Source organism: Neoarius graeffei, chromosome 8, assembly GCF_027579695.1.
Source record: "Neoarius graeffei isolate fNeoGra1 chromosome 8, fNeoGra1.pri, whole genome shotgun sequence".
Classification (NCBI taxonomy): domain Eukaryota; kingdom Metazoa; phylum Chordata; class Actinopteri; order Siluriformes; family Ariidae; genus Neoarius; species Neoarius graeffei.
This window is the reverse complement of record NC_083576.1, coordinates 33,669,647-33,685,759: the sequence shown is the minus strand read 5'-3', so window position 1 is coordinate 33,685,759 and position 16,113 is coordinate 33,669,647. Positions and strand designations below refer to the sequence as shown.

Genomic DNA, 16,113 nt, shown 5'->3' with positions numbered 1-16,113 from the left:
AGGCTCATGTATGCTTTATGTGGTCAGTTATTTCTCCTAAACACCAGGGCTGGTATGTATTCAGTACCAGTCAAAAGTCTAGACACACCTACTCACTCATTCAGTGGGTTTTTATTTTTGACCATTTGCTAAATTGTAGAATACTACTGAAGACATCAAAACTACAAAACAACATATGAAACCATGTGGTAAACAAAAGTGTTTTTTTTTTTTTTTTAAGTTTCATATTTTAGATTTTTCAAAGTAACCACTGTTTACCAGGCTTGTAGTACTCGAGTCCAGGACTAACTTGAGTCCGACTTGTGCCCTAATTTTAAGGACTTGTGACCTCAAATTGGAGACGAGGACTCAGATTTTCTCTTTATTTTTTGTAATGTACAACAATAAATATATACATTAAAAGAAAAAAAAACTCATTTTTAAAATTATGAAGATAGAGGATATAAACTAACGATTCATGTGAATAATTGAAAATAAAGAGCTCACACAACTAAAGATATCCATCTCCAAAAGTCAAGCTTCTATGCAGAATGGACAATTTCCCAGAGGCTGCGATTGCAAATATTTTAACCAATCAGAGAAAAACCCCCCCCAATCATTTCCGGCAGTGCTCTGACGTCATTTGAGCGCAAGACACAGAAGCTCCACATAGCGAGTAAAACTTGAAGCTGCTCCGGCTGGAGATTATTTCATTAAAAGTTTATATGGAAAAAAATTGAAAATCCATTTCTCTAACAAAGTGGAGGGGGAAAGAGAATACTGACGTCACTGATAAACAGCAAGGGAATAGTGAACAGCTGGTGTATTTCTATGTGACTGAATGCAGGGAGGTAACTTTTCATATTTATATCCTCAGTACAAGTAGTGCTGCCGTGACAGCCTCATTCTGCAGACTGTAACCTTGCTAGACAACCTACAAACAGACCTGTATACAATCTGACTTAACCTACCTAAACCTGTTGAAGAGGCAAGTGCACAAGTTTTTACACGTTCCTGGCAGCGTAAGCATTCGTTAGCACACTAAACATGCTCTCGACTTATTCGTGAAAACTTCCTTGCCAAGACGTCACCAGGCTAGCCTACTGTAATTACCGTAGTAGAATGTCCAACCTCCGCAGCAATGCAGAAAGAGTAAACAAAAACTGCTTCACGCAGCTCATGTGCTTGGAACATTTTGAAGAAAATTGTTTCACTCAAACAACTCTGATGCACCGGCATTAGGAATACCGTACAAGCCAGTGCTGAATCCAGATGTGGTTCCCCACAATCTTCGGCCAAAAAGCGGACAAGACAAACGAGACAACACAGTCAGTCGTCCGCAAGAGAGAAGTTCAAAGGGCAAGAAAACACTTTTTATGGCTTCCCACAAGTTATCATCAAGCGTGATGTTATTTTGAGTTCCTTTGGACATAAACGTAATAATTGCTGATGGGGCTAAGTGGCTTGATGTTTGTTGGGTGTCTTGCTTTGATTTAGTGTTGTCAGAAAAGCCTCGGTAATGACTAACTAAAACAACTCTATAAATATTGTTCACTTGTGTGTAACTAATTGATATGGTAATGTTTGTTTCTCATGATCATCTTTATTCGTGTCCTTGTCCGAAATACTCGAGCAAATCAGTGAAGAAAATGTCGTTGGCGCTATGGTCCATTTTGTTGAATATGGCCATGTATTGTAAGTGACGTCACACTTCAAGGAAAACATTCGGAGTTCTTTCAGGTATACAGGAATTTGTTTGTGGAACCTCAGTCAGTGTAATCTAGTCAAACGTGATAAATTTAAGAAAACAGGTGAAAGTTTTTATGGAGTAAATTCCAAACCCAGTTTTATGATGTGTATATAACTAATTTTTAAACATTTTTGTGTCATTTCCATAATCTAGTTGTACTCTGTGATACAGTTAGCATATTTTTTTGTTTATGACTTTGTGAGAAGGTAGTTCTGCCCTTCTCACGAGTGTAGTGTTTTATAGATTTTATGGTGTTTATATTTGAATTATGGACATTTGTGGACTTTTTCCTTCTTTGAATAACTGTGTGTATTACGGTAGCACCGCGAGATAAGGAGGGGCTACGAGAGACATTGAGTGCGTGCACACATGCATACACACGCACACTACACATATGCTACCCATATACACACAGCTTTTAAAGTTTGCCTACACTATTTGCAGCATGAAAGTTGTCTCCAGTTGACCTACAGCCCTCAGGTATGTGTTCCCAAACTCATTGTTCATGTTGCTTTACCCCCGTCATTAAAAACAATTAGCGCTTGTCGCGCTAACAAACAAACCAGCCATAACACATATCTCCGCACCAAGCATTTAGTCTAACATCTCCGGCATTAGGGTGAGTGTCGCAGCGGGAGCGTGGTCAAGCGCCGGTCTGTGACAGGAGGGCAGAGTCGGGGAAGGTAAGTGGCAGAATTACTACACCTGAGAGCAATTAAACCCCCTATGGAGAAAAAATCCAGGACCGTGACGTCGCAAGGTAGGACGCAGCCGGGGCCCCACCCTGGAGCCAGGCCCGGGGTTGGGGCTCGTATGCGAGTGCTTGGTGGCCGGGACTTTGCCCATGGGGCCCGGCCGGGCTCAGCCCGAAGAGGTGACGTGGGCCCGACCTCCTGTGGGTTCACCACCCACAGAGGTAGCAGTAGGGGTTTGGTGCAGTGTGGATTGGGTGGCAGTCGAAGGCAGGGGCCTCGACGACCTGATCCCCGGACACAGCGGCTGGCTGTTGGGACATGGAATGTCACTTCGCTGGGGGGGAAGGAGCCTGAGCTTGTGCGGGAGGTTGAGAGGTACCGGCTAGAGATAGTCGGGCTCACCTCCACGCACAGATTGGGCTATGGAACCCAGCTCCTCGAGAGGGGCTGGACTCTCCACTTCTCTGGAGTCGCCCGTGGTGAGCGGCGGCGGGCTGGTGTGGGCTTGCTTATAGCTCCCCAGCTCAGCCACCATGTGTTGGAGTTTACCCCAGTGGACGAGGGGGTCGCCTCTCTGCGCCTTCGGATTGGGGAGAGGGCTCTTGCTGTTTGTGCCTACGGGCCAAATAGCAGTATAGAGTATCCGGCCTTCTTGGAGTCCCTGGGAGAGGTACTGAGGGGTGCTCAGACTGGGGACTCCATTGTGCTACTGGGGGACTTCAATGCTCACGTGGGCGACGACAGTGACACCTGGAGGGGCGTGGTTGGGAGGAACGGCCTCCCCAATCTGAACCCGAGTGGGGTTTTGTTATTGGACTTCTGTGCTAGTCACGGTTTGTCCATAACGAACACCATGTTCGAGCATAGGGGTGTCCATAAGTGCACGTGGCACCAGGACACCTTAGGGCGGAGGTCGATGATCGACATTGTAGTCGTTTCATCTGATCTCCGGCCCTATGTCTTGGACACTCTGGTGAAGAGAGGGGCTGAGCTGTCAACTGATCACCACCTGGTGGTGAGTTGGATCCGCTGGCGGAGGAGGAAGCTGGACAGACCTAACAGGCCCAAACGTATGGTGAGGGTCTGCTGGGAACGTCTGGCCGAGCACTCTGTTGGGGAGGTCTTTAACTCCCACCTCCGGGAGAGTTTTTCCCAGCTTCCGAGGGAGGCGGGGGACATTGAGTCTGAGTGGACCATGTTCTCTACCTCCATTGTGGACGCAGCTGTTCGGAGATGTGGCCGCAAGGTCTCCGGTGCCTGTCGTGGCGGCAATCCCCGAACCCGGTGGTGGACACCGGAAGTAAGGGATGCCGTCAAGCTGAAGGAGGAGTCCTATCGGGCCATGTTGACCTCCGGGACTCCTGAGGCAGCTGACGGGTATCGGCAGGCCAGGCGTGCTGCAGCTCGGGCAGTTGCGGAGGCAAAAACTCGGAACTGGGAGGAGTTCGGGGAGGCCATGGAGAAGGACTATCGGTCGGCCTCAAAGAAATTCTGGCAAACCGTCCGGCGCCTCAGGAGGGAGAAGCAGTACTCTGCCAACACTGTTTACAGTGCGGGTGGGGAGCTGTTGACCTCGACTGGGGACATTGTCGGGCGGTGGAAGGAATGCTTTGAGGATCTCCTCAATCCCACCGTCATGTCTTCCACTGAGGAGACTGAGGCTGATGACTCAGAGGTGGACACGTCCATTACCCAAGCCGAAGTCACTGAGGTGGTTTGCAAGCTCCTCGGTGGCAAGGCACCGGGGGTGGACGAGATCCGCCCTGAGTATCTCAAGTCTCTGGATGTTGTGGGGCTGTCTTGGTTGACACGCCTCTGCAACATCGCGTGGCGGTCAGGAACAGTGCCTCTGGAGTGGCAGACTGGGGTGGTGGTCCCTCTTTTTAAGAAAGGGGACCGGAGAGTGTGCTCCAATTATAGGGGAATCACACTTCTCAGCCTCCCAGGGAAAGTTTACTCCAGGGTACTGGAGAGGAGAATTCGACCAATAGTCGGACCTCGGACCCAGGAGGAACAATGCGGTTTTCGTCCTGGTCGCAGAACACTGGACCAGCTCTATACCCTTCATAGGGTGCTCGAGGGTTCATGGGAGTTTGCCCAACTAGTCCACATGTGCTTTGTGGATCTGGAGAAGGCATTCGACCGTGTCCCCTGTGGTATTCTGTGGGGGGTGCTTTGGGAGTATGGGGTTCGGGGCTCTTTGCTAAGGGCTGTCCGGTCCCTGTACGAACGGAGCAGGAGTCTGGTTCGCATTGCCGGCAGTAAGTCAGACCTGTTCCCAGTGCATGTTGGACTCCGGCAGGGCTGCCCTTTGTCACCGGTTCTGTTCATAATTTTTATGGACAGAATTTCTAGGCGCAGCCAGGGGCCGGAAGGAATCCTGTTTGGGAACCACAGGATTTCATCTCTGCTTTTTGCGGATGATGTTGTCCTGTTGGCTTCTTCAAACCAGGACCTTCAGCATGCACTGGGGCGGTTTGCAGTCGAGTGTGAAGCGGCTGGGATGAGAATCGGCACCTCCAAGTCCGAGGCCATGGTTCTCGACCGGAAAAGGGTGGCTTGCCCTCTCCAGGTTGGTGGAGAAGTCCTGCCTCAAGTGGAGGAGTTTAAGTATCTCGGGATCTTGTTCACGAGTGAGGGAAGGATGGAGCGTGAGATCTACAGGCGGATCGGTGCAGCCTTCGCAGTGATGCGGTCGCTTTACCGGTCCGTTGTGGTGAAGAAGGAGCTGAGCCAAAAGGCGAAGCTCTCAATTTACCGGTCGATCTACGTTCCAACTCTCACCTATGGTCATGAGCTTTGGGTAATGACAGAAAGAACAAGATCGCAGATACAACGGCTGAAATGAGTTTCCTTCGCAGGGTGGCTGGGCGCTCCCTTAGAGATAGGGTGAGAAGCACAGTCACTCAGGAGGAGCTCGGAGTAGAGCCGCTGCTCCTCCACATCGAGAGGAACCAGCTGAGGTGGCTCGGGCATCTTTTTCGGATGCCACCCTGGGGAGGTGTTCCAGGCATGTCCCCCCGGAAGGAGGCCCCGGGGAAGACCCAGGACACGCTGGAGGGACTATGTCCCTCGGCTGGCCTGGGAACGCCTCGGTGTTCTTCCCGAGGAGCTGGCCGAGGTGTCTGGGGAAAGGGAAGTTTGGGCTTCCATACTTAGACTGCTGCCTCCGCGACCCGGTCCCGGATAAGCGGAAGAAGACGAGACGAGAGAGCAATTAACCTGTGTTTGTGTGTCTTCCCAGTGACCGCGCCCTATATCAGGAGGGAGAGCGAGAGCGGAAGGAGCTCATCCCTGAACCAGACGCTGGTTGTGTGTGTGTCTGTGCTAGACTGGATATTGTTAGACTGAAAAGTGTGGCGATAAAGCAGAGTTATAAACCTGATCTCTGTCCCGCCGTCCTCTGTGCTCCACCCACACATAGGGAACGTCCTACAGTGGTGCCGAAACCCAGGAAAGTGGAGCACCAACCTAGCAGCCCCAACCGAGCAGCCCCATGGAATCCTCCCCGTTCGCCGACCTGGTCCACGCCCTCGCCACGGCTCAGCAAAGCCAGCACCAGGCACTCGTCACACTCCGAAAGGAACAAGAGCGGCGCTTCGAAGCCCTGGTGCTGGCCCAGCAGGAAGATCGCAAGGCGTTCCAGCATCTCCTCACGTCGGCGGGGTCCACCAGCGCTCCGGCCACAGGCCCGTCTCCCCTCACTGTCACCAAGATGGGCCCGCAGGACGACCCCGAGGTGTTCCTCACGTTGTTTGAACAGGTCGCCAAAGCCTCGGGGTGGCCGATGGAGCAGCGCACGGCACGCCTCCTCCCCCTGCTAACGAGAGAGGCGCAGCTGGCCGCGCTACAGCTCCCCGCCGACCGGCCTACGCGGACCTCTGCCAGGCCGTCCTCCAGCGCGTAGGGTGCACACCGGAACAACAGCGCCAGCACTTCCGCGCGCTGCGATTGGAGGAAGTCAGACGGCCGTTCGCGTTCGGCCAGCAGCTCCGGGACGCCTGCTGGCGGTGGTTGAGGGCCAACGATCGCGACGCCAAGGAAATCGTCGACCAGGTGGTACTGGAACGGTTCATCGCCCGCTTACCAGCAGGAACCGCAGAGTGGGTCCAGTACCTCCGCCCGGTGTCACTGGATCAGCCAGACGAGCTGGCGGAGGATCATCTGGCGGCTGTCCCGGCGGCATGACAGCAGATGGCATCTTCTCTCCTCTTCTCTCTCTCTCCCCCTCCTCCTGTGTCCCATCCTCGCCCCATTCCCCCACCGCGGGGGCCGGCACCACCCCAGCCGGCCCGCCGCACCCGCAGTGCCCTCCTGTTTCTCCCTTCTGTGTCTGTCTCTCCCCCACCTCAGGTGAGTGAGCCCCAGATCACCGGTGCAGAGGGAAAGCCCGGGCCGGTTTGCTGGCGCTGCGGGGAACCGGGCCACCTTCAACAGCAGTGCACAGCAATGGAAGTGGGCGCGGTGGTTCGGATCCCCGACGCGCCAGAGGCCGCCCTCGATCAGGCCGGAGCGTATCGCATACCGGTGAGTATCCAAGGGGCTACATATCAGGGGTTGATGGATTCTGGTTGTAATCAGACCTCAATTCGCCAAAGCCTGGTTCAAAACGAGGCATTGGGGGGAGCACAAGGGGTGAAGGTGTGTGTGCACGGGGATGTTCACCGCTACCCTTTGGTGTCGGTCCACATTATTTTCAGAGGGGAAAAATTTATAGTGAAGGCGGCGGTTAATCCTCGCCTTACCCACTCTTTAATTTTGGGGACTGATTGGCCGGGATTTCGGGGTTTAATGACGCGCCTAGCCGAGAGTGGGTCCTGCCATTTGACAGGGGAAGGTCCCGGTGTGGCATTGGCAGGAGCAGCTGTCACAGAGCCGTCTACGTCATCTCCGCGTCAGAATGAGGAGCCGCCGGCTCCTCCTCTCTCTATTGGGGAATCCCTTGCGGATTTTCCATTAGAGCAGTCGCGAGACGAGACTCTGTGGCATGCGTTTGACCAAGTGAGAGTAATCGATGGTCAAATGCTCCCGCCGAATGCCACCCCGTCCTTCCCCTACTTCGCAATTATGAAGGATAGGTTATACCGAGTGACGCAGGACACTCAAACTAAAGAGCGAGTCACGCAGCTTTTAATTCCGAAGAGCCGCTGGGAATTGGTATTCCAGGCGGCTCACTTTAATCCCATGGCTGGACAGTTGGGGCAGGATAAAACACTAGCCCGAATAATGGCCCGATTCTATTGGTCGGGGATTCACGGCGATGTCCGTAGGTGGTGTACGGCATGCTGCAAATGCCAGTTAGTAAATCCAGCGGCCATTCCAAAAGCGCCTTTGCGCCCTCTACCGTTAATCGAGACCCCGTTTGAGAGAATTGGCATGGATCTCGTTGGGCCATTAGATCGGTCAGCACGAGGGTACCGCTTTATATTAGTTCTGGTGGACTATGCAATGCGATACCCGGAAGCAGTGCCTCTGCGCAATATCTCAGCACGCAGTATTGCAGAGGCACTCTTCCGCGTCATCTCCCGAGTTGGAATCCCGAAAGAGATTCTGACTGATCAAGGCACTACGTTTATGTCACGAACACTGCGCGAACTGTATGGGTTATTGGGGATTAAGCCGATCTGCACCAGCGTGTATCACCCACAAACGGACGGTTTAGTGGAACAGTTCAACCGCACCCTCAAAAATATTAAGAAATTCGTGAGGACGCACGTAATTGGGATAAGTGGCTCAAACCCTTGCTGTTCTCAGTGCGAGAGGTCCCCCAAGCCTCCACGGGGTTCTCCCTGTTCGAATTATTATATGGGCGTAAGCCGCGCGGCATCCTGGACGTGCTGCGGGAAAATTGGGAGGAGGAACCTTTACAAAGTAAGAACGAAATTCAGTACGTTATGGACCTGCGCACAAAACTCCACACGCTCACCCACCTAACTCAGCAGAATTTGCGGCAGGCCCAGGAACGGCAAGCCCGCCTGTACAACAAGGGTACGCGCCTTAGAGAGTTCACACCGGGAGATAAGGTACTCGTACTGTTGCACACGTCGAGCTCCAAATTGATCGCCAAGTGGCAAGGACCCTTTGAGGTCACACGGCGAGTCGGGGACGTCGACTGTGAGGTGAGGCAAACGGACAGGGGTGGGGCGCTACAGATTTACCACCTCAATCTGCTTAAACTCTGGAACGAGGAGGTCCCCGTGGCGTTGGTGTCGGTGGTTCCGGAGAAGGCGGAGCTGGGGCCGGAGGTTCAAAAAGGGACATTGGCATCATGGTCCTCTCCGGTCCCCTGTGGAGGCCACCTCTCCCTGACCCAACTCACGGAGGTCGCCCAGTTGCAGACCGAGTTTTCGGATGTGTTCTCGCCCCTGCCCGGTCGCCCCAACCTCATAGAGCACCACATAGAGACGCCCCCGGGGGTGGTAGTGTGTAGCCGCCCTTACAGGCTACCCGAACACAAAAAAAAAAAAAAAAAAAAAAAAGTGGCTCGGGAAGAACTTCAGACCATGCTCGAAATGGGCATCGTCGAGGAGTCCCACAGTGACTGGAGCAGCCCGGTGGTCTTGGTACCCAAGGCCGACGGGTCGGTCCGGTTCTGTGTGGACTATAGAAAAGTCAACCCGGTGTCTAAATTCGACACGTACCCAATGCCTCGTATTGATGAGTTGCTCGATCGACTCGGCACTGCTCGCTTTTATTCGACGCTGGATTTGACAAAGGCATATTGGCAGATCCCCTTGACTCCACTATCCCGAGAAAAAACAGCCTTTTCCACACCGTTTGGTTTACACCAATTCGTCACCCTTCCGTTTGGGCTGTTTGGGGCACCCACTACGTTTCAGCGGCTGACGGACAGATTCCTCCGCCCTCATGCCACTTATGCGGCCACGTATTTAGATGACATCATCTTCTATAGTAATGACTGGCAGCGGCACCTCGAACATCTGAGGGCCATCCTTAGGTCGCTGAGGCGAGCGGGGCTCACAGCAAACCCAAAGTAGTGTGCGATTGGGCGGGTGGAAGTACGGTATCTGGGTTTCCACTTGGGCAACGGGCAGGTGCGTCCCCAAATTAATAAGACGGCAGCAATTGCGGCCTGCCCGAGGCCCAAGACAAAAAAGGGGGTGAGACAGTTCCTGGGGCTGGCTGGCTATTATCGTAGGTTTATACCTAATTATTCGGACGTCACCAGCCCACTGACTGATCTCACTAAAAAGGGGGCACCAGATCCGGTCCAGTGGACGGAGCAATGCCAGCGGGCTTTCTCAGAGGTAAAGGCTGCACTGTGTGGGGGGCCACTCCCCTGACTTTTCTCTCCCCTTTGTGTTGCAGACCGATGCGTCGGACAGAGGGCTGGGGGTGGTTTTGTCCCAGGAGGTGGAGGGGGAGGACCGCCCTGTCCTGTATATCAGCAGGAAGCTGTTGGTGCGTGAGGGGCGCTACAGCACCATAGAGAGTGTTTGGTCATCAAGTGGGCGGTTCTCGCCCTCCGGTACTACCTGCTGGGGTGCCCTTTCACCCTCTGTTCGGACCACGCGCCCCTCCAGTGGCTCCACCGCATGAAAGATGCCAACGCGCAGATCACCCGTTGGTATCTGGCGCTCCAACCCTTTAATTTCAAGGTGGTCCACAGGCCGGGGGCGCAGATGGTCGTGGCGGACTTCCTCTCCCATCAAGGGGGGGGGGGTCAGCTGCAGGCCGGACGGCTGCCCAGCCTGAGTCGGGCGGTGGGGGTATGTGGCAGTGGGGGCGTGGTCAAGCGCCAGTCTGTGACAGGAGGGCGGAGTCGGGGAAGGTAAGTGGCAGAATCACTACACCTGAGAGCAATTAACCTGTGTGTGTGTGTGTGTGTGTGTGTGTGTGTGTGTGTATTGGTAGTATTTCTTCAAATCATCGTGACTTTGGGTGGGGCGGGGGGGGGAGGAATGTTTGTGAAGGGGGTGTGAAAGTGCATGTTGTGTTTGTAGTCTCTTCTGGTGTGTCAAAATATATCACGTTTGTAAATAGTGTTTATAAATGTGTGTGGTTTATGTTTGGGTTATATGGTATTGTTTTCTATGTGTTAGATTTTGTTTAACGGTGTGTATTTACCTGTCAGTTAGAGTAGTATGGGCCAATCATCCTATTATTCAATGATTGGTCCAATTTTGAGGGAATGGATGGGTGTATTTAAACTCAGCTCATTTGGCAGTTGGGGTGTGTGTAGGGAGGAGCTGTTTACCAGAGAGAGCTGTGTAGTCTTGTCGCCAAGTGATTTTGAAGCCTAGTATTTTGATTTTGGCCCAATCCCAATTCTAATTTCTACCCCTTTCTAACCTATTTGCGACTTTGGACACCTTGTTTTACTCCTTGTACCCCTAACTTTCAACCGTATCGGCATCCTGCAAGTGAGGTGGCCATTTGGTGTCCTGAAGTGGTTTCAAATGCCAAGAGACACTGGAGTCAGAGGGGAAGCGGTATTTGACAAGAGATGGCCTACCGCCGACTGATTAGAGATGACCTGGACAAGGATGCAGATCCAGCAGAGGACCATGAGGACACTGGAGTCATGGAGCCAGGTAGGAGTCATGCGTAGGAGTCAGAGCTGGCTGCTCTGCAACAGCTCCTGGAGCGGTCATTGCAGAACCAGGAAAGGAAGGCCTTCAAACAAGAGCAGCGCTGGAGGGGCATCCAGGTCCAGTTGAACCAGCTCCGTGATGACTTCAAAGCAGAGAAGCGGGCACCACCGGCGGCTGCGGCAGCGGCAGCAGCAGCACCGGCGGCGGCAGCAGCAGCACCAGTACCATCATCAGCGGCAGCGGTGGCAACACCACCATCAGGGGCAGCGGCAGCAGCAGCACCATCGGCGTCAGTGACACTACCACTCCAGTCATCCGGGGGAGTGGCATCAGCGGCAGCAGTACCTGAGTGGTCCAGGCGCGCCATTCCTAAACTGGAGGAAGGGGAGGATATTGAGCAATATCTTACTACATTTGAGCGGCTAGCATGGGCGTACCGTTGGCCAAGAGACGCATGGGCAGTGATTCTGGTCCCCCACCTTACAGGGAAAGCCAGGGCAGCATATGTGGCAATGGACTCTGACTGCGCCATGAATTATGATCGGGTGAGAGAAGCCATCCTGCAAAAATATGAAATTAATGAGGAGACATACCGACGCCTGTTCCGAGAGCCCGACGTAAAGCCTGGTGAGACACCGAGAGAACGCTACAACCAACTGAAAGATCTGTTCCATAAATGGATTAGACCGGCGATTAAGTCGGTTGAAGAAACCTGTGAGGAGATGATACTGGAACAGTATCTATGCACCTTGGCCCCGGATATCAGAGTGTGGGTCAAGGAACGTCACCCCAAGAGTGGCCAGAAGGCAGCGGAATTGGTTGAGGACTGTGTTGCAGCTCGGCAGAGACACACCAGCTTTCGCCTGAACCATGACAGCAAACCAGCAGCCAGAGGTAGGTCTGATGGTTTTGGTCAAGGTGGTGGTCATCAGCCTAGCAGTCGCCCTAGAGACAATACTCTCCCCATAAGGCCTAGTTATCCCACAGGTCCCAGAGCACCCACCCAGAGTTACCCTGTTGGATTATGCGTGACTGTCCAGCCTGAAAACCCAAAGGAGCTAGTTATAGCTGTCTTCCGTGTCCAGAGGGGGAAACAGTGGGGGTCCTGGGGAGGTTGCAGACAGTGCAGGTTTTGGTTAATGGGAAGGAGGCAATGGCAGTGTTGGACACGGGGAACAGACACTAGTACAGCCACACCTGGTAGAGAGGCGAAACCTGTTACCTGGTAGTAAGGTTTCTATTGTTTGTGTTAATGGAGATACCCATGATTACCCAGCAGCAGAGGTGTACCTTGAAGTTAATGGTCAGATTTATCAGCTGACAGTTGGGGTGGTAGAAAGGTTGAGTCACCCAGTGTTAATTGGTCAGGATGTGTTAGTGTTGCCAGAGCTCATACAATCCAGTAGAGTGGTTAATATGGTAATAACCAGGCCCCAGAAAGTTACAGGAAGGGCAGAGCAAGATGGTGCCAACACGTTATATGAGTTACCTTTTGCTAGCAGTGATGGAGTGTGTTAGTAAGGGTAGACTCAAAGTCCCGGCAACAGAGACGGCAGGACAGCCTAGAGGGCACTGTTAAAAGAATCAAAGAAATGCAGGTCACTCAGCCAGATGAAGACTGGGAGGAATTGATAACTGACATTAAACAGTTACAACGGGAAGACGGGTCACTTAAGAAGGCTTTTGAGAAGGTCACTGAGGAAGATGGGGTCAAGACAGGGGTTCCACCTACTTTAGCTGGGGAGGGGTATGTTCTAAGAGGGGGAATACTCTACCATCAGCCAGAGGGGGGCAGAGAAGAGCAGCTGGTAGTACCCACACAGTTATGTAGCAAGGTGTTAGCCATGGGGCACAGCATTCCCTGGGCGGGTCACCTTGGTCTTCAGAAAACATGCGCTCGCATCGTAGCAAGATTTTTCTGGCCAGGGATGTACAAAGAGGTGCAGGAGTTTTGCCAAGCTTGCTCAGTGTGTCAGGTCACCAGTAAGCACAAAGCTAGCCCTTACACCCTTCAGCCACTGTATTTGGTCAGTAACAAAAGTTCATCTCAATACTTTGTTATATACCCTTTGTTGGCAATGACAGAGGTCAAATGTTTTCTGTAAGTCTTCACAAGGTTTCACACACTGTTGCTGGTATTTTGGCCCATTCCTCCATGCAGATCTCCTCTAGAACAGTGATGTTTTGGGGCTGTCGCTGGGCAACATGGACTTTCAACTCCCTCCAAAGATTTTCTATGGGGTTGAGACATGGAGACTGGCTAGGCCACTCCAGGACCTTGAAATGCTTCTTACGAAGCCACTCCTTCGTTGCCTAGGCAGTGTGTTTGGGATCATTGTCATGCTGAAAGACCCAGCCATGTTTCATCTTCAATGCCCTTGCTGATGGAAGGAGGTTTTCACTCAAAATCTCATGATACATGGCCCCATTCATTCTTTCCTTTACACAGATCAGTCGTCCTGGTCCCTTTGGAGAAAAACAGCCCCAAAGCATGATGTTTCCACCCCCATGCTTCACAGTAGGTATGGTGTTCTTTGGATGCAACTCAGCATTCTTTCTCCTCCAAACATGACAATTTGAGTTTTTACCAAAAAGTTCTATTTTGGTTTCATCTGACCATATGACATTCTCCAAATCCTCTTCTGGATCATCCAAATGCTCTCTAGCAAACTTCAGATGGGCCTGGACATGTACTGGCTTAAGCGGGGGAACACGTCTGGCACTGCAGGATTTGAGTCCCTGGCAGCGTAGTGTGTTACTGATGGTAGCCTTTGTTACTTTGGTCCCAGCTCTCTGCAGGTCATTCACTAGGTCCCCCCCATGTGGTTCTGGGATTTTTGATCACCATTCATGTGATCATTTTGACCCCACGGGGTGAGATCTTGCGTGGAGCCCCAGATCGAGGGAGATTATCAGTGGTCTTGTATGTCTTCCATTTTATAATAATTGTTCCCACAGTTGATTTCTTCACACCAAGCTGCTTACCTATTGCAGATTCAGTCTTCCCAGCCTGGTGCAGGTCTACAATTTTGTTTCTGGTGTCCTTTGACAGCTCTTTGGTCTTGGCCATAGTGGAGTTTGGAGTGTGACTGTTTGAGGTTGTGGACAGGTGTCTTTTATACTGATAACGAGTTCAAACAGGTGCCATTAATACAGGTAACGAGTGGAGGACAGAGGAGCCTCTTAAAGAAGTTGTTACAGGTCTGTGAGAGCCAGAAATCTTGCTTGTTTGTAGGTGACCAAATACTTATTTTACCGAGGAATTTACCAATTAATTCATTAAAAATCCTACAATGTGATTTCCTGGATTCTTTCCCCCCATTCTGTCTCTCATAGTTGAAGTGTACCTATGATGAAAATTACAGGCCTCTCTCATCTTTTTAAGTGGGAGAACTTGCACAATTGGTGGCTGACTAAATACTTTTTTGCCCCACTGTATATACATATGTACAGCAAATACTGGAGATTTGATTTAAACCTCTCTCTTTTTGAAAGGTTTCACTGCAAAGGAATTTAATGCTCTTTTCTGGGGTGCATCTTTCCTCCAGTTTTCTCTGCTTTTGTTTCTCTGATCTTTCCTTCTGCTTTTCTGATGTTCCTGCAGTGCTCTGAATTAAGTTCAACACATTAGAATTAAATTAAGTTCAACGCATTAGAAACAAAAGCACGAACGGAGTTAAAACATGTTTTCTAGCAAATGGGCGCAGCCATATTGTTTTCTCGTTCTATCGCGTACAGTCTCGCGGTATTTACATCAATTTAACTTCAGAGTGTTCCCGATCAGCCCGGTAGATGGCGGTAATACACATCGATTGTTAACCGCCAATAAATCGACAGAAGAAGAAGAGTGTTCCCGAATGTCAACGAGAACAAACGAAGCCGACGAAAACATCGTTAAACGAGCAAACCAAATCAGAATGTATTCTGCTGGTCATTTTACTTAAACATATTTTTAATGGCTATACAAGAGATTTAAAAAAAAAAAAAAAAAAAAAAAAAAAAAAAAAACTTTTGCTAGAAAATAGCGGAATTCCGCTAAATAGTGGACGTCTGGGATCCCTGAGGTTTATGGCGTGTTAGGCATTAAGGGCATTAAGACTACCCCCTACCACCCTCAGACCGATGGCCTTGTTGAACGTTTTAAGGAAGTTTGTTGTTGAGACCGGAAAGGACTGGGACCGTTGGCTGCCCTACCTCCTTTTCCCATACAGGGAGGTACCCCAGGTGTCTACTGGCTTCTCGCCGTTTGAACTGCTGTTTGGCTGGCCAGTGAGGGGGCCTCTGGACGTGCTGAGAGAGGCCTGGGAGGGTCCTCAGACTGCAGATACTCAGTCAATTTTAGCACATGTCCTCAAGATGAGGGAGAAGATTGAGCAGATGACCGAGCTTGTGCGGACTAACATGGAGAAGTCCCAGACCAGGCAGAAGACCTGGTACAACCAGATGGCCAGGCAGAGGACTCTAGTGCCTGGGTAGAAAGTGCTGCTTCTTTTGCCCACGTCAGACAGCAAGCTGTTGGCCAAGTGGCAAGGCCCGTACAGGGTTGTCCAGCAGATGGGTCCAGCGACATATGAGATTGAGCTACCAGGGAGGAGGAAGCCAAGGCAGACCTTCCATGTGAACCTGCTGAAAAAATGGAAGGAGCCAACAGCTACCCCAAGATTACAGCTCAGGGTGCAGGCGGTGGTGCAGGAAGACGATAGATCGGAGCAGTTCTTCCCTAGCAGCCAACCAGCTATGGCCCTGGACGTGTCACACTTGTCCTCACAGCAGCAAGCAGAGCTGGCTAAGATCATCCCACCAGACCTGTTCCAGGAAGGGACAGGTTTCACCACAGTGGTGGAGCACTCAGTCACTTTGAATGACACAACCCCGGTGCGACAGCGAATGTATCGTGTGCCAGAGCGTCTGCTGCCTTCCCTCAGGGCTAAGGTGGAAGATATGCTGGCACTGGGGGTGATTGTGTGAGAGAGAGATATCGACCAGTGAGTGGAGTAACCCCGTGGTGCTGGTTCCCAAGAAAGATGGCTCACTGAGATTCTGCGTTGACTTTCGGCAGGTTAATGCCCAGTCGAAATTTGATGCATACCCAATGCCACGTCTGGAGGATTTAATAGAGCGGATGGGAAAGGCC

General features: G+C 51.6%; 1 protein-coding gene across 4 annotated transcripts in view; it reads right to left on the bottom strand.

Moving 5' to 3' along the window:
* Nucleotides 1-16,113, bottom strand: part of zgc:66447 (SLAIN motif-containing protein-like) — a 129,105-nt gene that overhangs the window by 69,390 nt on the left and 43,602 nt on the right. The window lies entirely within an intron of this gene.